Genomic DNA, 22,793 nt, shown 5'->3' with positions numbered 1-22,793 from the left:
CACACACGCACACACGCACGCACACACACACACACACACACACACACACACACACACACACACACACACACACACACACACACACACACACACACACACACACACACACACACACACACACACACACACACACACACACAATAATGCTTCATCTTGGGTATTCTGAAACTGATAGAGAGGCACCCAGATAGATATACAGACAGGGGAGAAAAATACAATAACTTCAAATAGAAAATAGACAAACAGGCAAAGAAAAAATCGCTCTGGGAAAATACTAATCCACATATTGATACATTTCATGCCAAATAGATATCAACCCACCGACATCTATGACTGTGTTGCTCGCCGCATGGTCAGCCAGATATGAATGAAGTGTGGGATATTATAGGATACAATACCTTTCTAGTGTCAGAATTAGCATAAAGGAGGCAGGGAATATGCATTGCGATGAATCTCTCTGGAGGTCTGTGTGCCGTTCAAAGCTCCCACTCATATTCAAATCATGGTGTGAAAATCAAAACCACAACACTGAAACAGATTATTTATTTGACTATCAGGCTCCATGTGGGTGGATGGAGTTTATGGAAATCTGAAAAAAAAAAAAAAAAAAAAAACTGCCCATACTGTATCAGTGGGGTATTTTAATACCCGGCCGTGTCAGTGGGGTATTTTAATACCTAATACATAAAATGGCTGATGTCGCCAATTATTCCATGTGCTAAAATGCAAAACCTCCATTGCACATTATTGCATAGACTCATCCAGTCACACATCTTTTGATAAAAGAACCAGGCTTTGCATATTTTACAATCTGCCACAGTCTTCTTTCTTTTCAGACGAAAAATAATAAAGCAATGTTTTTTCATTTTCCAACGTAATCTTTGGACGTACCTGCATGAGCAGCCAACCTTTAAAATGCTCTGAAGTGCTACCTGTCACAAGATTAGTGGGTCAGCGAGCTAACTTTGGGTTTATCCTGACTTTTCACTCTCACATCACTGGCTCAATTATAAGCGGGGCATATCACCATGGTAACTTCAGGCTGCACTCCTACCCTGCTCGGAGCAGTGTATGTTTGAGACTGTCACTTCCAAACACACACACACACACACACACACACACACACACACACACACACACACACAGACACACACACACGCACACAATGGAAAATGATAAAGTCTGATAAAGTCTCTCTCTCTCTCTCTCTCGCTCACACACACACACACACTCACACACACACACGCACACAAATACGTTACTGACTAACTGCAGTAACTGAAGTTGTATCACCCTCTGTCCTTGCTTGTAGATGCAGACGTCCAGTAACATTCTCAGAGTAAAACAAATCAAAACAGCTGAGTTGAGCAAACTACTTACAAAGTAAGTACTTACTACAAAGTACTACGACACAAATTATCGTCCGCGAGCGTCATTTTCCTTTCCTTTATATTGGCCAACTTTCCAATCGCTTGTCTTAATGTCGATGCTTATATCATCGCTCAATGCAAAGCAAAATGAGGTTGGAGAGCTTGGCATGCATGCATGTTAAGTGGCTCTTGATCAGTCAGATGGCTGAAGTGGCACTCGACAGTAGTGCTGCTGCTGATAGGAACTATCTTGTAGACAGGATGTGGTTAGCTTAGCTGTGGATGCACAGGTGATCGGTGATAGTGCATCAGCATTCTTCATGGATAACTCCGTACATGGCTTTGAGGAAGTCGTGATTTCATGTATGGTCATGATGTTTAGGTGCAAAATTATCCACTTCTACATTTGCATAAATGATAACTATCTCAAGCAGTTTGCATTCAACTGTGATGCCTAGCCATTAGCCTACAAGCCTGCAGTAGCCTACATTACATTACGTCATTTGGCAGACGCTTTTATCCAAAGCAACTTACAATGACACATTTTTGTCAGCAATAGAGCAATCAACTATGGAGCACAGTCTATGACAACTACAAATTCTGAAGAAACAGTGGTACGAGTTTAGTTTAGGATTTTTTTTTTTTTTTATAGAAAGAGAGAGAAAGAAGTTAGATCAAGAAGGGCCCAGATGGAGCCTGAAAAGGTGAGTCTTTAGTCTTTTCTGAAAGATCGGCAGTGATTCAGCTGTCCTGACCGAAGGTGGAAGCTCGTTCCACCATTGGAGTGCCAGGGACGAGAAGAGTCGAGATCGGGATGAGCGACTTTTGGGCCCCCGTAGCGAAGGAGGGGCGAGGCGACCTGCACTGGTGGAGGAGCGAAGGGAGCGCTGAGAGGTTTGGAACCTGACCAGAGATTGCAGGTACAGGGGAGCTGTCTGACGTACTGCCCGGTAGGCTAGTACCAGTGTCTTGAATTTGATGCGAGCCGAGATGGGAAGCCAGTGGAGGTCCCGGAAGAGGGGAGTGACATGAGAGAATTTGGGTTGGTTGAATACCAGACGGGCTGCAGCGTTCTGAATGAGCCTACAGTACTGAGGATTACATTTGAAGACAGTTAGCCTCCAGGCTGTAGGTGGCACTATATAGCTGGTGTTGTAAGCTTTGAGTTCTCTTCATGCCCCCCACCCCTATACATAAAGGCTGTATATGCTGTGATCCTATAGACCAATTTGGAGTGGACGTCACGGGGTTACGTCAGTGGTTGCAGAAAACTTACATTGATAGGAACAGAAGCTAATAGGTTGTTCCCCTGCAACATCGGCCACAGCAAATCTGCCATTTTGCCATGAAAGAGACACCACCAGATCACTCTACCTCGCTCACCAGATCACTCTACCTCGCTCACCGGATCACTCTACCTCGTTCACCGGATCACTCTACCTCGCTCACCAGATCACTCTGCCTCGCTCACCAGATCACTCTACCTCGCTCACCAGATCACTCTACCTCGGTCACCAGATCACTCTACCTCGCTCATCAGATCACTCTACCTCGCTCACCAGATCACTCTATCTCGCTCACCAGATCACTCTACCTCGCTCACCAGATCACTCTATCTCGCTCACCAGATCACTCTACCTCGCTCACCAGATCACTCTACCTCGCTCACCAGATCACTCTACCTCGCTCACCAGATCACTCTACCTCGCTCACCAGATCACTCTATCTCGCTCACCAGATCACTCTACCTCGCTCACCAGATCACTCTACCTCGCTCACCGGATCACTCTATCTCGCTCACCGGATCACTCTACCTCGCTCATCCGATCACTCTACCTCGCTCACCAGATCACTCTACCTCGCTCACCAGATCACTCTACCTCGCTCACCAGATCACTCTACCTCGCTCACCAGATCACAGTTAGGCAGGGGAGGGTTTATCCCTGTTGCCTGTTTCCGTGGCGCCAGACTCCTCGGATGGAAGGGAGAGGAGGCTGGCCAGCGAGACTACTCTCTCTCCCCTCTCTCTCATTCTCCTTTTCTTTCTCTGTCTCTCTATACTGTGTCTCTCTCTATCCCCCTGTGTCTGCCTGCACGGAGCCTCCCTCTCTCTCCCTCCCTCTCTCTGCCTGCACGGAGCCGATCCCTCTCTCTCTCTCTCTCTCCCTCTCTGTCTGCAGTGCACGGAGCCTAACTCTCTCTCTCCCCTCTCTCTCATTCTTTTCTTTCTCTGTCTTACAACACATTTTCACTCCGAAGTCGTCAAGCGTCTGATGTTATTTCCACACCCACCCATAGTCGTCACTTTCAGAAGAGAAAGGTGCGCCCTTCTCGTCAGAGAGCGACGATTGGGACGGACATTTTAGGTGCGCCCCTTCTCGTCAGAGAGTGACGATTGGGGGCGTCATTATTATTAATGTAAAAATGCATTTTACACAGTGGTCGGGTTGGCCGCTACGGCGGGCATAGGGGGTTTTGAAAACCTGGCGGCCCTAGTGTTAACAGATCAAACTGAGCTAAAGTATGTCTAACATGCAGGGTGGAAAACCCAATCCATCTGGTACTCCAAGAAATGCATCAACCATAAAGACCATACATTTCCAAAGATACATAGATCTGTCTGGGAACACCCGCAAAATGAGTCTAGAGCAGGTACGTCTGTTCAGATGTGCGTTTACTGCGGGGGTTAAATCCCCGATCATGTCTGCCTGGGCTGGGCTAGCAGCTAAATGCTAACTATGCTGAATGGTGAGAATGGGAGGATTTACCGCACCCTGACCACGCCCGCCAGCCAGCTACCCCAGCGTTTATCACGAGACATCGACTCAACCTATATTGAGTTCCACACTGTATATGTAACTGAGACCAGCAGCGTAACTACCATATATGCATATATGGGCCTCTCATATATATAGTGCTTGGGGCCCGGTCACCCGGCTCGTGTGCGGCCGAGCATCGGCCGGGCCCCTGCTGTATCTTGCAGCGCGTGCCCAGCTCGGCCGAGGCCAGCCCAGCTCACCACTGCTGAGCTGAACTTAATTAGTAAGCCGTAGCTGTCGTCTGTCTGTTTATAGTAATATGTTTTCATCTCTGGTGCGCCGTCACCCTTTTCATCTCTCTGGTCTGGACAGGTAACCTTGCTTGCAAGATGGATAACCTCGCGAGATCAAAAGAGATTCTCTCGACGTATCCATCTTGTCATGCACAGGCAGTTAAGATGATTGGTCGAACCATGCCGACCCGACGAATCAGCGGCAGCCGTAGGCGGGCTCAGGCTCGTCTGGGCAAGTAGTGGGTACATGGTCTTTGTAGTTCTTTTCACTCGTCAACATGGCTGCCGCCGCGGAAGTGACAGGCAGTCTGAATGAAATTGAATGTAACGTTCCCAATTCTATGTATTAAATTCTAAAAAACGACCCTCAACATTTGGGAAGGCTAAGCCACACAACTAGTTCGTTATAATCTAACTAAATGCTTCGAAGGTGACTTTACGACCGTGAGGACTCAATCAATGAATACCACGGAGATCAGGCACAGGCACCTTCGGCGATCTGATTGGTTGAAGTTAACACCCACCAGCGGTGATAGACAGATGGGTCATCCAATCACCTGCCAAGTAGCTTGGAAAAAGTGCCCGCCTCCGTCAGCGGGTCTGGTTACTGCATTCCCAGATCGACTGGTTTAGTGAAGCGTATGTGGAACTATACCGTCCATCTGGCAGCGTCAGGTTACTGGACAGGTGCGCTGTCACCGAAAATGTATTGCCTGTCAAGGTGCGCCGTCACCAGATTTTGTCAGTAGCCTATGTAGCCCGTAGCCCGGTATCAAATCAGTAGCCCGGTTTGACCATCTTGCATGGGGGCCCGGGGCGGACTCGTTACGCTGCTGACTGAGACAGCCAACAGTATTTCATGACTATTTATAACCCACAGGGATTTGCATTCCGAAAATCGCGAATTATATGACAACAAAATGCCACTGAAATATTCCTTTAAACTCCACCATATGTTCAGCCACATCCCCCAACCCCTGCTCCGCTTCAAAATTTATATCAAATTGATTGCATGTCATGTGGGGCGCACACACAGGCAAATAGCATTACATGGCTTAATAGCTGCGTGTTAGCTACGCCCGGTAAGTAAATTAAACAGCTGGTATAGTCAATATCCATAAATATGCATTGATAAGAGGGAAGTAAAACCATGCAGCACTGATGGCCTCAGAGGTTAACCTCAATTGCAATACTCTGTCAAATACTGCAATAGCTTTTTTTTTAATCAATAGCCTATCTTACAGCCCCATGAGCAAAAACATCTTCAACTCTTTAGCAGACTTTGTTTCTAATTCTATATTGGACATCTTACGACCTTATTATTATTATTATTATTATTTCTGAGTATTCCTGAGTTTCCTGAAAAATGATCAACCGCTGGTGTCAGACATTTTGCCGTGTGTCTCCCCATCTGCACACAAGAATGTGTCTGGTGTCAGTAACAACCCCTGTCAGTGCAAAATTCCCATCACACCATTGCGGTTAGCCTCTTTGAGGGTAATTAGCAGCCATCTGCCCCACGTTCTTGATTCCGCGCTAAGCTAATGACATGTTGTCGGGTCGAGTGTGCAGAGAGAGATAGCCACTTCAGTCTTGGCTGCAGCAGACGAGGAGTTTTACAATTACAAGGCAGAGGCTTTGACACGTGTCCTCATAATCCTGTGATAACAGGCGTTTAGAATGAGAACGTAGAGACGCATGGGGCGCGCATTTGGGGTTCAGTATTTTGAGTGACCATAAAACACTTGGTTTAAGCGAGAACAACAAATAACGGGAAAAATAATATACTTTTTTCCCCCCGTTGTTATTTTTTGTTCTCGCGGAACTTACTTGCGGGGCAAATTCACGAAAAGGCGCGTGCCTGTTGAGCTCTAACTATTGCATTAACTGAATGATGGATATCTTATTTTTGGATTTAATTTACTGTCTTTATTTTTGTTTCTCAGTTCACTCCAAAACAAATCCAGCACTCAGGATCCACGTGTGACAGAGTCCCACATGGCAGTGTCAGAAGGTAACAACACCTGCTGCACAACGTGTTTATTACCTGGACAGTTGGCAGGAATATCCTTGTTAAGCAAAGTGATGGAGCCGTCAGCATATGCTGCTCTCCTCATATTAAGACCAGGATTCAGCTCAGCATTTAGCCATCTCATAACTCGGCTCAGGAGACTCAAAACACCTGCTGTTACCTGTTGGACTCGGGCCTGGGGGTGAAAATATCTGCGGGAAAATATCTGGGATGAGGCCTGTGAAAGTATATGAAGTAGGAGTAGAGAAATCTATCAATCCATCCAGGAGAAACGAGAGATACTTAGATACTAAAGGCTTACTATGTCAAATGAATCCTGCCATTACTTTTCTTTAGATGTTTTCCTAGGAAAAGCAATCTTAGTCAACTGTATTTCGAAGCACGTGTAGTGTCCCGTCTAGTGATGTCGATGGTTAACTGTTTAACCGCCAAGAACGTCTTTGTCTCTCCCCGTATCCGCCATATTCTGTGACCATTTCAGAATGATTCACACACCCAGCGAAACCATCAGCTAATTAACACATGTTCTATCCTTTTGTTAACTCCGTGTGTGTGCTGTGGGACTGTGCTGCGGGTTGAATATAACGTTAGCGACTTAGCGTTAATTACCTGACGAGCTGCCAGGCAGTGTGGGGAAAACGGCATTTCTCCGCCGAGGTTCTGACTTTCACTTTCACGTTGGCTCAGTGTTTAGAGAGACAGATCGCTAGTCATGTTTGAAGCAACAAGCGTCTTTCACATGGATTCTACTGAAAATATCCACTGTGGATCGTCTACATGGACTAGAATCGATGTGGAAGAAACATCTCCAGTCTGAGGTTTAGTCATGAGGTGTTTACTTTCACTTACGTCAGTGTTTAGTGATCTCACGTCGTGTTTCAAGAATAAGGCCTTGGCCACACTGATCCGTGGTGTCTGTCCGTGTGCGTTCATTTCTCTGTTCACTTCCATTCATTCTTAATGACAGCTGTCTGACTGTCCGTGGAGTACTCAGAAGCGTACGTATCCAGAAAATTTGCATACGTTTTGATGGACAGAAAGATGAAGAGGGATGACCTTTTTCTGGATGGACGTAGGCTATCGGATGGTCGGATGGTCGGATAGTCACTGTTCGTTTAGCCAATCAGAGTCGAGGTCTCGGGAGGAGGCGTTCCGAGATTTGTTTCAACTTTTGAAAGATGGCGGCCGAGGCAGTGAAGGAGGCTATAATTAATGCATTGTACACCATCCCGCTGTTGTACAACGTGATAGTCAGTGTCACCGTCTGATTTCACCATCTAATCTGGTCATTCGGTGGCATTTTATTGCCACATAAGTAACGTAGCGCACAGAGCTAACAGCTAGCTGACGCCAGCTTTCTTCTTCTCTCGGTTTATAAGCGGGTCGCTGACACCTTCAAGGTGCTTACCGCCACCTGCTGTACAAGTAGGTTACTTGTACATGCAGCGGACATAAATCTATCCGTCTATCCGTTCTGTCCATTTTCTGACGGATCAGTGTGGCCAAGGCCTAAAGCAACAAGCTGCGTCTTTAACATTGATTCTACTGAAGAATATCCATAACGTAAGTTCTCTCCGGCATCGGGGCTGTGCAGGCATAATAATCCCACAACGATCACGGTGTTCACACGCTGTGTAAAAGGGGCTTGTCTCTCTGTCTGTGTGTAGCTGCCTCGACCCCCCCCCCCCCCCCCCCTGCTGCCCCGCCTTCTCCTATACACACAGAGATCAGCAGCCTCTGTGTGCCTGTGGAGTCGGGGGCTAAATTAAATATGGCTATTGCAGACAGTCTATATGACATAAGACATCAGATTAATGTCAAATTCAAGCAGATTTGGTAGTGTAGGGAGCAATGCAGTACCGGACTCGCACACTAAAATAATGGTCGCAAAAATGCAGTCTGAAACCCTATGAAGCGCTGGAATGAAAGGCACGTGCCACTGTCTTAAAATATTTCACCTCTTAAAAAAAAAAGTTAACCAAAGGTTAACCGATTAAGGGTGTCGGTCAGGGTAGGAATTTCATCATTTTAGGGGCGAGGCCATCTGGCCTTCGGCATCACAAATTGTTTTAGGGCACAAGGCCACATGCCAGCGCACAAAGGAAATTGCTCCATTGACATCATGAAGAGCGATTTTTTTCTGAAATGTGTGTTAAATTGATTAAATGACACATCCTTTGCATAGGGCAGGCTACATAAAACTGAGCCCACTGACGCTTTTAAAGCAACTGACAGTAGCAGGCTGGTAGCAGGGCACTGCCAAGGGGGCCTTAGAGATCTCAGGGCATCAGAGCCAGAGGGAGGGGCAACGCAGGCCATGACCTGATGGCCTCCGTGTAATTCCCACCCTGGTGTCGGTTAGTCGAAAGTAAAATGAACCGAAAATCTAGATCCCTAGACCTGTCTGTGCAGTGTTGTCTAGTCCTCTCTGTGTAGTGTTGGGCAATTTACAGGAAAATGTGTTACAGTCAGTGTTGGGCAGTAGTTACAGTAACTTAGTTGCTGTGATTGTAGTGTTACAGTCAGTGTTGGGCAGTAGTTACAGTAACTTAGTTACAGTAACTTAGTTGCTGTGATTGTATTACTGTACTTTCCCCAGTAACTATAAGGGATTACAAGTAGGCTATGTGAGACTACTGCGTTGCCAGAAGGCGATTATTTCTTGTCCTACAGGCAAGTAAGTAAAAAGTATGCAGTTTGGCTGATTGTTGGCTCCTAAAGGTTCATTATTGTTCCAATAAAGTGGATTCAGTTCTAAAAGGAGCTGGCTAAACAGGTCAAGTACTTTACAGAAGGGGGAGTAACTGCTGTAGTATAAATGAACGAGCAACATAACTAATTACTTTTGATACCATGTAGTGAGTAAAGTAATTGTATTACTTTTTAAATGAGTAATCAGTAATGAGTAATCAATTACACTTTCTGAGTAACTTGCCCAACACAGGTTACAGTAACTTAATAGTTACTTCTCTCAAAAGAGTAATTGAATTGCTTTACAAATTAATACATAATAATTAATTAGGGAAAGTAACTTTTGTGTTACTTTTTAAAAGCCAACAGTTCAGTTCAGACGCGGGTTTACTGCACAGCAAATCTTCTCCTCCTCCTGAGTGTGTGCGTGTGTGTGTGTGTGTGTGTGGGGGGGGGGCGGGGGGGGCGAGATTCTGGCTGCATGCAGCTGCGGCGTCTGGAGTTTTTTTGCCGGGCAAAAAAACTGATAATCCTCTGAAGTTGTCTGCTATTTTCATGTCCTAAAGTAACTAGTAACTAGCCCATTTACATTCCAGTAATTGTAATTGAGTTATTTAATTTGCAAAAGTAATTAGATTACTAGTTACCACAAAAAAGTAGTGGAACGACAGTAATTAATCCCAACACTGGTCCGCTGCAGCTCTTGCGCATGAAAATAATTTATAAATAATAATTAAAAAAATGTAGTTATGTAAGTGCCTTTATCACACTAATTGTAGTTGGCAAATCATTAACTGACAGGTTTATGAGTGTGGGAAACCATATACAGATCCTATCCACCAAAATGCATGCATGATTTATAAGACTTTAGGCTAAAATGTAAATGCATACTATACTATCAGATTCGATGTAGAACACTGAAGCCCATAATATGCAAGTGTCACGCCAGGGCATTACTGCACTCAAGGCAGCTGCTAATAAATCAATAACACCCCATTTACACCTGGTTTTTAACACTAGAAGGGCCAGAACTCCATAACTACTAGAACGAATATAAGTGGTCATTTTGACCACTAGATTCCAAACTCTATAATCTCTCAATGATAAATACCCAATTAAGAGATTAATGCATTCATTGTGTTAAGATATCTTTTCAAAGGACAAAACAGCACTTCAGTGAGGTCAAAATGACCACCTATAGAGAGCCGCAGGAACGAGTCCGGAAATCATCGATGCTAACAGTCCTGGTTCTTCACTGTTTTCGCCTATGGGAGTTTTGAATGGGTTTTTGGCACGATGCTTCTAATAATCTCTCTGGGCAACGCTGGCTTAATCAAATGCGAACCAGTGTTTAGTAATATCATCTTCACACACGGACCACTTTTATGAGTTTTGAAGCTTTTACGTGCCGTTAAAAGGGCGGCTAGCTAGCAAACGGCTAAATGAGACTACACTTTGAGTCGATGGGGATATATACGTCAATAACGTCACCACTTCAAAGGACGAACACGGAAATTCCCTATCCCTCACCTGGTTCAGCCCCGTTCAGCCCGGGGTAATCAGTGCACACATCAACAACAGTCGTTGAGTGCTGACGTGACGTGGAAGCCTATGCGACAGTGTGTAGTTCTGGATTAGCTTAGCTCGAGCTTTTTACTTCTAGGGCTTGCATTTACGCTACAAAACTCATGAAAGTGGTCCTCATGTGTGAAGATTATATCCGACTGAACCCTGGTTCGCGTTTGATTAATCTTGCGTTGCCCAGAGACCGTATTTGAAGCATCGCGGCAAAAACCCATTAAAAAATCCCATAGACAGAAACAGTGAAGAACCAGGAAGTCCGGGACTTCCGCGTTCTGACTACAAAAATAAGTCATCCCTGCGGCTCTCTATTCTAGGTAAAAATTATAATATTTTCTGTGCCTTTTGTGTAATTCATATTAAAAAATATTTTAAATGACAGTTTTAGGAAAAGTCAGGGAGCAGCAGCATTGTATTTTTTTTAATTCAACAAAGTTATTGTACATATACATTTCAAAATGGTCAAAATGACCACTGTGGTCTTACTAGTGTTAAATGTGTCCAGATAACTTATCCGGATACAGGTCTCATTTAAAAACCAGGTGTAAATGGGGTGTAAGTGTGCTGTTCTGATTGACCCATTATACAGTACGAGTCCCATACATCGTATGTACAGTGTACCGTCTGCTACCAGTACCAGCTCCACTACTAGTGCACTCCGACTAGAATGGTGGTGGTTCCAGTTGCCAAGTGGCACCGCGAATGGAGTGCTGATCAAGTGATTGAGAGACATGAGTTTGGCGCCACATGAATCCTGTTGAGTTGTACTGTGCAGCCGGCTGCAGGCCGTCTGGATTATAGATGAGATGAGATGAAATCAGATCAGACACATTTATTAAAGGAGAACTTACCTCCAAAACACTTTTTTTCAGCTTTTAACCAATATATATGACTTTGGGGGTGATGTGTGAAGAATTCTGGTCAGAATTTCCACATTTGACACCAAACTGTTGCCATTTTACCATTTGTATCATTTTTCAGCAGCATATCTGGCATAAGCGCCCTCTAAGGGTCAAAGACTGCTTTTTTTTGTGCCCTCAAATGAATGGGATATTTGGTACAACCTGACGTCACGGTGGGTTTAGCGCGTGCATCTGGTGCATCTCCAAAGCCTATACAACTAGGCAAGATGGAAAAACCTTACTTAGTATCAGGCTCCAGAGGGCTCTAACTGAAGTAAAAAAAAATCTGTTTGCTCTTAAAATACTGAACCAAACGTCGTCAAAGTTGGCACATGTCTTAATTATAGTTAGTTTCCCGCTGAATGTGTCATTACTTTATTGATATCTTACCTGGATAAGCTCGAATGATGATGTTTATATTATCAGTCCGAGTTGCAAGCACTGTTTCCAGCCCAGGCAGGCGAGAGTCGTACTGTTACATGGACGAGCCCCAAGCTCCGCGGGCGCGCGCAGCAGGCCAGCAGCAGCTGGGCTCTCTGTGCTCAGAGCAGCAGAGAGAGCAGTCTGATATTTCCGCAAACAAATATGGTCGCAGTTTAGCGCACATGTAAAATATAACGCTATACTACGACGTGACAACGTGACAAAGCTTCTCTAAACACATCGGCTACTATCACCAATGATTTTGGACAGACTGAATGCGCGGAGGAGGAGAGATCTGCAGCTCTGCCCTGAGTAGCCCTGAGAGACACTCGCCTCGCTCCGACTACTGTGCCCGTCTGTGAAAAGCGTCCTGTCCAGTCGCACCTTCGCAAACAGATGCGGGATTCCCTCAATCCTGTACCCAATCTCAGACTGTATTCTCTTAACCTCGCGTCACCAGGCTCTTCTCGGCGAGAAAGAGCCTGGCTCCCGCCCACAATTGATTTTGTCACCCTACTGGTTCCCGCCTAGAGCCCGCCCTAGACCGGATGGCAGCGTTTCTAGCTCGTCAACTTTCACGTTAACTTGACAATTTGACCCAAGTATCAGAATCCTCTTTCACCGTTTTGACCGGTGTGTCAGGCGGTGGTGGCGGAGATGCCATATTGCATAAACGTTTTGTTTTATGTAACGCTAGCTTTGTTTTGATCAGACTCTAGTTTAGGTAACATCACCGCGTCAAGCTAACGGCAACAAAGACGTTGTTAGGCGCATTGCCATCCGGTGTTAATTCTGGGTCCGGGGTTTACGCCCCCATGACAAAAAGCGGGGTGGAAGGTGCCCAGACTAGTATTCTCTAAATCGCACACCAGCTATTTCTGTCTACGTGGAGAAATCTCGCATTGTGTTACCCCAGAGCGAGAGGTTTGTCCTCACTGTGTGCTGTGTGCTGCGAGCAGCGAGGCTCTTAACGTAAGTTTAGACAAGCCACATGCAAGCCACGCACACACACATGGGACAAAATGGGACACAAATAATTAAATTTCTAGTTCGCCACTGAATGGCCAAATTGATATAACTATCAACCATTTCAGGATTTTCTGTTTCCATACAGGCCACCAGCGTTCGCTAGTTGATGATATTTATAAAGATATCGCCCCTCTCAAATAAATTATTTTTGAGGCAGTATGCAAACTGTAATGGCGTCGATTTCCGAAAAAAAAATCTTGACTTAACACAGCCAAAGAGTCTAGTATAGACAAGAGTATATGTCATTTCTTGGTTTTTTCAATAGGTATTTTCAAATCACTGTTCTAATACATATCTAGGGGGTAAGTCCTCCTTTAAACCTAGAGGCAAACTCAGTAGCAAAGCTACACCAAAGAAGTCAGAGAGCCACTCAGCATACCACAAAGCAGCAGCATACATGTATAGCAACCATACAAACCAACAGTGTTCGGCTTGTTACTCAAACAAATGTAGTTCTTAACGTAAGTTCAAGCCAGGAAGACTATAATATCCAGTTACACTTCCTTAATTCACTTTATATCTCCACTCTTCAATCTACTCACAAGATCATAATAAGCTGTCAATGTCTGGGTTTCAATGAACAATCAGCTGGTTGCCGCCCAGTCTCTGTTAACCAATTGCATAGTGTCACATCACTGCTCTCATCACCTCTCACCCTACACATCTCCAGTGTAAGCCTATCACATTGCTCCTCAACCCAGTCGTAAGCCAATTGCTTGGAGACGGGTTCCTTAAATATGCTTGTTTCTGTCTCATTCAGCCTCTCAATCACCGCTGCTGTCAGGCTCGCACCCTCCTCCTCCCCTTCTCCTCCCGGTTATCGCAGACCTATCCGATTCTTCAGTCGGAAGAGTCTCATCATGAGTCTCAGAAGGAGATCACCAGCACCACCAGTATCTAGACACTGCAGGGGGATATATCTGGATGCTGATCTGGGCTGGTGCAGCTCTCTCAAGATCTCCCTGCGGTGTCTAACCGCCAAAGACTAATAACAATACTTTATTCTCATCATTCTTTCTGTAATGCATCATTCACTTTATTGTAATAAATATCACTTTATTCATTCTTTGGTCTCTAGTCTCTCCTGATTGAAATGTAATATATTACTCATTACTACTACTATTCACACACTACTCGTTATATTACTTTTCCGTTACACCCCACACGATTGGAAGGCTAATGTGTCCTTTCTCATCAAAATGCAGGCTTTGCATGTGCGTACGAATGTAGGCCTATGTAGGCCTAATCGCTTCACCGGTAAGTGCAGCTAATGCTTTAAACAACCCCCCCCCCCCCCCCACAGCCAGCCTATGAATGAATCAATAAAAGTCACATGCTTGATGAAGAGCACACCTGGCTCAAAGTGATGACGAGACACAATCTTTTAAACGGCTTGTGTTTTTAATAATGCAGTTGGACAGTATTTGTACAGTTGTACAGTATATTGTACAGCAGTTGTACAATAGTTGTACAGTATGTGTACAGTAGTTGTAGTGTACAGTAGATGTAAAATTAGTTGTACAGTTGTACAGCAGTTGTACATCAGTTGTACAGTAGTTGTACAGTAGTTGTAGTTCTACAGTAGTTGTACAGGAGTTGTGCAATAGTTGTGCAGTAGTTGTACAATAGTTGTGCAGTAGTTGTGCAGTAGTTGTACAATAGTTGTACAGTAGTTGTGCAGTAGTTGTACAATAGTTGTAAGTAGTTGTGCAGTAGTTGTACAATAGTTGTACAGTAGTTGTGCAGTAATGGTACAATAGTTGTACAGTAGTTGTACAGTAGTTGTAGTTGGGGTCGGGGAAAAGAGAAAGAGAGAAGAAGACGAAGAAGAAGAAGAAGAAGAAGAAGAAGAAGAGACAATGGTATATGAGAGCATGCAAATTAGAGTATATGGTTGTGTTCATGCATGCATGTGTGCGGTGTGTGTGGTGTTTGTGGTGTGTGCGGTGTCCACATATAGGGGGAACGAACTGAGAACTAACAAGAGAGATAAATAAAGCAAATGCGAAACAGTAGTAGATTTTGACCAACTGGGGAAAGGAAAGGGAACACAAAAGGTAACGAGATGCAGAGCTGAAAAGGTATGACTGTAAGTGTGTGTGTGTGTGTGCGTGTGTGTGTGTGTGTGTGTGTGTGTGTGTGTGTGTGTGTGTGTGTGCGCGTGTGCATGTCAGCGTGTTAGCGCGCACGTGTTTTGAGGGAGCATCGCGGCGGCACGTTCATCGTAAACAAAACACTTCCACAATTAGACGGTATACCTCGGAGAGTAATTCTAATTATCCATTCAAGGACGCCGTGGAGTCGCCGCTTTGCCCGCGGGCCTGAAATCAAAGACGACACCGAGGACAAAGTAACGAGGGAGCGAGGAAGAGCGCAGCGGAAAAGGCATGGCAGAAGTGCACAAAGGAAACACCGTGTTGGTTAACCGTTAATTAACAGGAGACAAAACCTCCGCACACACGGCAGCGCGTTATGAATGTGGGAGGAAGGGTGCAGGATGAAAGGGAGAGAGCATAGCGAAATATATTTTCTCTGTTGGCGTTGTAAGAAAACGTGCGTTTTGGACACGTGAGCAGATAACTTTCTGGAACTCTGTTATGTCTCTTATTCTCCATGTATTTACATCTCGCTGTTCCTCCACACCTCGCCTGTGCCTCCTTGGCGCTATAGTGCATAGGACACAGACTAAGTATAACAACAGGTATATTGTGTTATGCCCCTGTCTAGGGGTACCCGGCCATAACATAAAATGAGCCCATCCTCCCCAGATCTCAAAATCAGCCACAGAAACAAGTTGGTTGTGTATAAGAAATAACAATTAATTTATTGTCAAACAATTAAGAAATAAACAAAAGGTTGCAAATAACAGGAACAAGTAACCTAAAACTGGAGTTTAGCTTCAGAGCAGGCCAAAGCCAAAAAGGTACTAACTAAAGGATTAAATATTACCTAACAAAATAAGAAGAAAACCAAAAGACATCATCTTACCTCCCTAACTACTAAAACAGGAGAAAAAGGGGGTTAAACATAAATGGCAGCCTACTCCTACAGCTCCAGCAAATAATACTGTAACAAAGCTCCAGTGTGGCTGGTTGGGATCCGGGAAGTATGGGTTGTGGCCCTGCGTGCACCAGCCTCTGGTGGTGGTCTGGTCTCTTATAAAGGCTGGGCCTTCCCACCTCCAACCAATCACTGCTCCTGATTACACAGACACTCACACATACACACCTGGAACCCATGCACACAATCACTCAGACAATCAGGGGAGGGAAACACAAGCAATTAATGAAAAATCAACCTAACATAAACCCAAAATATGACAGCAGTCATAACAATTCACCTATAGATATCTGCAAGCAAATGTATAGCGATATGTTGGACATTGACTAACCCTCCGACACTAAATGAAATGATCAGAAGTTATCTTCCACAGCATAAGATGTATTACAATATTAAAGGTAAACCCAAAGACTTTACACAAATATGGCAACAATGATTATATGGCATTAAGAGATAAATAAGGATGATTGCTAAAATTTACTATTTAACAGGCGCCTTTCTAGGGGGTGGCCAAGGGTGGCACCGGCCACCCCTGAAATCTAACTGGCCACCCGAAAATCCTGAGGGTTCATTTTTAAATCTACAGTGGAGATACTGATATCATATTAAACTAGAAGACCTAAAGTGTAACGGCGTTGTGTAGGTGGTACTTGCAGCAACCCATGTTAAGGGCTTGTCCAGGAGTGGGTACGAACCGCCGACCTTCGGCTTGCACTGCAAAAACAGCCCTACTTAAAATGAGCAAAATATTCCTAAATCTAGTCAAATTTTCTTATATCAAGCAAAAAATTCTGCCAATGGGGTGAGCAAATTTTGCTTGACTAGAATTCTTAAAAATTAGCAAAAAATTCTAGCCACTGAAAGACTATACTGGGCCTTAAAACTAGACAAAAATTGCTTAAATCTAAGCAAGTTTTTGCTTAATACAAGCAATAAAGACTATGTTATTTAAGAAAGATTTCCTTAAATTGGTATTTTGGTCTCTTGATTAAGCAGATTTTGAGAATTTCTATCCTAAATCTAAGAATAATAATTGCCCCCAAATCCTTAAAATAAGAAACTTCAATTTCTTCAAAGAGCATAATGAAAATAAGTGACTTTGTCTTAAATCAAGGCACCAGAAGCATTCTTATTTTCAGCATTTATTTCTTTTTTAATTTAGCAGCTTAAACAGGCCCACACAATTTTTCCAATTTAAGACATTCCTCATGGGTCTTTTAAACAAAGTTATGAATTGTGTGGGTGGGGGGGAACTCAACCAGGCTTCCACATTCAGTTGGCAAAGCAGCACTGTAAGGGGGCAAATGAAATGTTGCTTTGTGACTTACAATCACAGAAGTAAACGGCTCGTTAAGGTACTTTTTCCTCACATGGCTGGTGTGGCTTTATCTGGGGACCATGATGTTTATGGAACATAAACTCCTTATAAACAAAGAAGCAAGGAAATCTGGTTTTACACAACACAGCAGTGACACTCAAGGTCCATCTTAACCGGATACATTCAATAGCAATTTTAAAACAAACAATTTGAAACAAATAAATAATCTTTAAATAAAAAAAACTTACATATTTTTAACAAAATAATCTTTCTAAACATGTAAAACCTAGGCGGCATTATTGCATTCTTTAGTGAAACAGTAGAAAAATAAAAACTACAGCACAGGACTGTTACAACACTTGTAATGTAGGTGCTAAGACAACAAAAGACATGTCTACAGTGATGAGACCAATAAAGCAAAATTTCAAAAATAATTTCAAATTTCTCTTCTTGGACAAAAAATATATAAAGTGCACTTCGAATGATCCATGTCCCTTTTCAACAAAAGACCCTGAACAGGAATCCCTGAGTGGCAATAGTAACAGCTGTAACTATATACAAAAGTGTTTTGGATGAGACATACCTGACCCTCACACTCCAGAAGGCCTCCCATTCATTCGTCTGACCGCCACAATCTCTCACACACACACAACTCACTCATGAAAGGCTTTCCACACACACAGAGTTGAGTGCTAATGTGCATTTTGATGGTTAACTTTGAGAAAAGGACAATAGAGATACATCTCCGGCAGTGTATAGTGACATTAACTAGACTAGGATGCTCTCAATACTGCATTAATTGGATTCCCCCCTTATCTCTCTCACACACAGACAACCTTGAGGGGATTCCAGGGGGTCCCCAGCAAAAAGGGCAACAATTTATCTTCACTATAATTCCCTCCATAAGTAGCACAATGGTTGACAGAATGTATGACTATTTTGGCAATAAAACATGTTAAAGCAAAAACAAAAATCAGATGGGGCATACTGGGACAAAATCGTATCAAATCGGGACCTGTGGTCTAATTTGTGTCAGTTTATGGGTCCTTGATGTGAAAAGGTTAGCACTGCTTTAAGGCGGTTTAATGAACTGTTTTAGCATTCTCAACTCTTCGGCTGGTGGGAGGGGGCGTGGTCAGGGAAGGGCCGTAGCTAGGAATAGGAGGGACATAGTCGGGATTTGCCTTGGAGGTCTGCTCTTATACTGTAGTTAGAATGTAGGTAGAGTAATTTTAAATTTTTCTATAATCAATTTGCTGGGGACCCCCTGGAACCACCTCAACAACCCCCTTGTGGTCCCCATGCAAACTCCACATTGAGAAAGACCAAGTATAAACTTATCCACCATAGGGCACCACATGAATCAGTCTGAGGCTTTGTGTAGCCCAATCACATCTCCTAGGTAATATTTCATAGGGACATTATCCATATCCTTGTGAGTAAAACGATAATACGGAGTGAAATCAACAAGGTTATCGGCAGACATTAGTTCAGTAGCTTGAGCCATGTGTGGAATCTCTATTTTATACGCCATGTAATCTCTATCATAACAAAGAGTATCGTGGTGCTGTAACTCAAAGCAATAGAATGAAGAATTTATCTCATATATATTTCTTACCAGTCCGAATTCAGGTAAGTTACTAGAATTAACAGTACTCACAACTAATGACTTATCCCATATATATTTGTTGCCATTTAGATTAATCCATTTAACAGATACTGCATGGTCTACCTCATTTCCAAGGAAGGCGTGTTTTCAATTTGCTAATAGTCTGTAGACCAATAACAGGAGCAAACAAAATTTGAACAATCTCTATGAGTTCAAGAATTATTGTGTAGTACTCATTACCTTTAACTGTATCAATAAGAAATGGCAGTATCTTTAGCAGAACAATCATTTGCCCCGAGGACTGCTTCAACTTATTATCACTGGAAGCTAATGTGCTGTATGCTATAGGGCTTGGTTTATCTCGGACATCAAGTGGAGAATAGGGGAATCCAATTATAGCACTATTGAGAGCATCCAAGTCTAGTTCTCCTAAAAGAACCAAGTCTTTTATGACACACTTTATTTCTAATGGAGCAATGCCTTCAAGAATGACATGCATCATATCTTGGGGTGTTTGTTGGATCAAATTAAAGGCTGGGAATTCTACCAGTTTGCTCCGTCTGTTGATGCCAAATGTAGTTTTTAAGCTGTTTCTGAGATACTCGGTGTTGGCCTTGTCAATGTCATTACACTGCCGGAGATGTCTCTCTATTGTCCTTTTCTCAAAGTTCTCCTCATCAAAATGCATTTGCATGTCCTCAAATGAACATTGACACTGCCGACATTTACTATAAGCAAATCCAACGCCCTCTTTAAATCCACAAAGCTCATGCTGAGCTAAAGTGTCTCCACATATTGAAACTAATGCTCCAAATATTTCACGTTCACCACTCCCAATTTGAATTTTAACCCCATCATATAGCTTTACTAAGTCATCATGCAACCTTCCCAAAATTCCATCAACTGCACATTCAGAGAGTTCACTCTTTGCAATGGCGAGTAGGCGAATCGCAGCTAATTTTGATCTATATTTAGGATTAATGTTTCCCAATGTGTAATAAAACATAGTCAACTTATGCTTGGAAGCATGAGACCCAAGCGGGTTGCAAATGGCTATATCATCTGAGTAAATTATTATCTGTAAAGCAGAGGGCTGAGCAGAAAATAAAGGGTGTGATTTCATGAGTTCTCCATCTACAATATCATATAAATACCCACTTCTGTACTTCTGCGGCTCATCTATCATTGCCAAGACTTTTGGATGAGACAATAATTGTTCCAGACTTTTGATCAGAGGTACATAATGAAAACATCGCAGCTAATTTTTATCTATATTTAGGATTAATGTTTCCCAATGTGTAATAAAACAGTCAACTTGACACTCACTCATGAAAGCCCTTCCATTTCACACACACACACACACACACACACACACACACACACACACACACACACACACACACACACACACACACACACACACACACACACACACACACACAACTACTCACTCATGAAGGCCTTCCATTCAGCCAAGGCCTTTTTGTAGGAATGGGTTGCATCTCCATCATGGATGGCATCGTGGAGGATCTCAGTTTGCAGGACTGACAGCACTGTTGAGGCACACTTGGGGTAGGTGAGGTGCATGACATAATAAAAAGCCATCAGGTAGAGAAGTCCCACTTTCAACTGATCTCTGTCAAAGGTCACCACTGGAATGTTCCCAATGGCGAGCATGCAGTTTTCCTGGCTGATGAGGACAACTGGAGTCGACAGAGGTCGTTGTTGCAGGAAACTGTTCGGGTCTTCTGAAGGCTAGATGACAAAAGTCAATGTAAAAGATTAGAAAACTATCACAGTGAAAACACTGAATGATCAAATGATGATCATTCCACATCAAATCTGAGGAAAATGTGTTGTATACATTCTTTGCTGACCAAATGAAACAACCAACTACAATACAATATCCAATATACTGCGCTCACCATAAGGACATGGAACAGGGCCTCGCTGCTGCCGCCCAGTTTCTTCGGGGGTGTGATGGAGGATGGAAAGAGCTGTGGCAGGGCTCCGAACACGGATATGGAATGCTCCACTGGTTTTGACAGAAAAGGCAACATATGGCAGTCAATACATGAAAATGAATCACTAAGAATGATTTCATTCTCAGGTCCTTAGTGACCCAAACATTATCAAACTGACTAGTCTATACAGTGTGGACTATTAAATGTTCACCCCCGTCCACACTTGGGATGCTGAAGTGAATTACGAGTGCCTACACACACACACACATTCATTTTTTTTTACTAATAAATGCAGAGGCTAAATGTCTTTGTATTAAAGAAGAGTCATTCAAATGAGTTTCATTTAATACACAGTTGTGTTGGATACTAAAGGTTTAATAGAACAAATTATTTTGGAATCATGAAGACTCATGAGTGAGGTGGTACTATTGGCATGGCAAAACAGCTCAAGGGGTACATAGGACAAAAAAGGTTTGGAACCACTGCTATAAATAGCCACTCATCATGAGACCTCCAAATATAACCATGGGACAAAGAAGGTATTGTGACCTCACCTCCGTTCAACGTCTTTGGACGCTTCATGACCTTCTTCTGGATGCCATAAAACTGGACATTCGTGAAGAAGGTGTCCCATCTCTCCATCACCTCCGCGATGTACCGGGGATTGGTTGGATCTATAATTCTCCTCAGTTCATCCAGGACCTGAAAAATACATTCAATTAGATCAATACAAAAACAAAACAAAAAATAGCAGGTGATTGGTCAAGTACAATTGGGGAGAAAATTCACCCCCCCCTCCCCAAATAAATAGAAAAAATAAAATATAAATAAAAAAGTCAACTGGGAAGAGCTGGGGCCGGTTGCACAAAGCACCTAAAGTTAAGATATGCCTTAAGAGTCCGAGTTAAGGTGTCCATAACGTGGAATCGGCTGCACAAAACACCCTAAATATTGTGCTTACGTTTTCCTTAAAATGTTTAACCTTAAGGAGAAGATTTAAGGTTGTTTTGAGCAACCAATTTTATTTTATGGACACCTTAACTCGGACTGGAGGAAAATCTTAACTTAAGGTGTTATGTGCAACCGGCCCCTGGTTTACAAGGAGCAAACATCAAGTTCCTTTGTATACAATGATAGTAAAGGGTTTCTGTTCTATTTCTAATGAAATTACTTACATGATCTACATCTTTGAAGCAGGGGTAAGCCTCTAGAATCTTCTTTGGTCTGTCTTGCTCCCTCAAAACATCAGAGTCAATAAAGCGTCTTCTTGACTCGAACTCCAGGTCCAGCAACTGAGCGACCGCAGCTTTGTTCGGCTTCTTGGACTTGTACAAGTCTTGGAGAGTCTTGTAGTGTCTTGCCTGGGTTTGCTCGCTGTCCACGGAGTCAATTGAAGCAGCTGAATGCATAAAAAATAAAGGGGGGAGGGTGTAACTTGTTTAATACTGCCATAATAGTAAATTAATCTGTACAGCGCGGTGGTGGCTGAAGGGGGGATCATAGATTGTAAAGTGTTTGACCCTTTTGCATGTAATTTCGTGGTTTTATCAGTTAGAATAGTGACATCATTTTATGTTTCATAATAAATCTATAGCTGTCTTGAGTCCCCTTCTAGTAAGGCAGCTCAATTTAACCCCTAGGTTCTCACAAAATCCCAGGGCACACAAACTAAAACCCAAAAACCAAGGTACGTTGGTTGTGGGATAACATAGTTGCAATATTGCATACAGAGTATAAAAAAATACATACATCTTTCATCAGT

This window comes from Poromitra crassiceps (genome assembly GCF_964638095.1).
Source record: "Poromitra crassiceps genome assembly, chromosome: 4".
NCBI classification, from domain to species: domain Eukaryota; kingdom Metazoa; phylum Chordata; class Actinopteri; order Beryciformes; family Melamphaidae; genus Poromitra; species Poromitra crassiceps.
The sequence above is the reverse complement of the archived record's forward strand: the minus strand, read 5'-3'. Positions refer to the sequence as shown.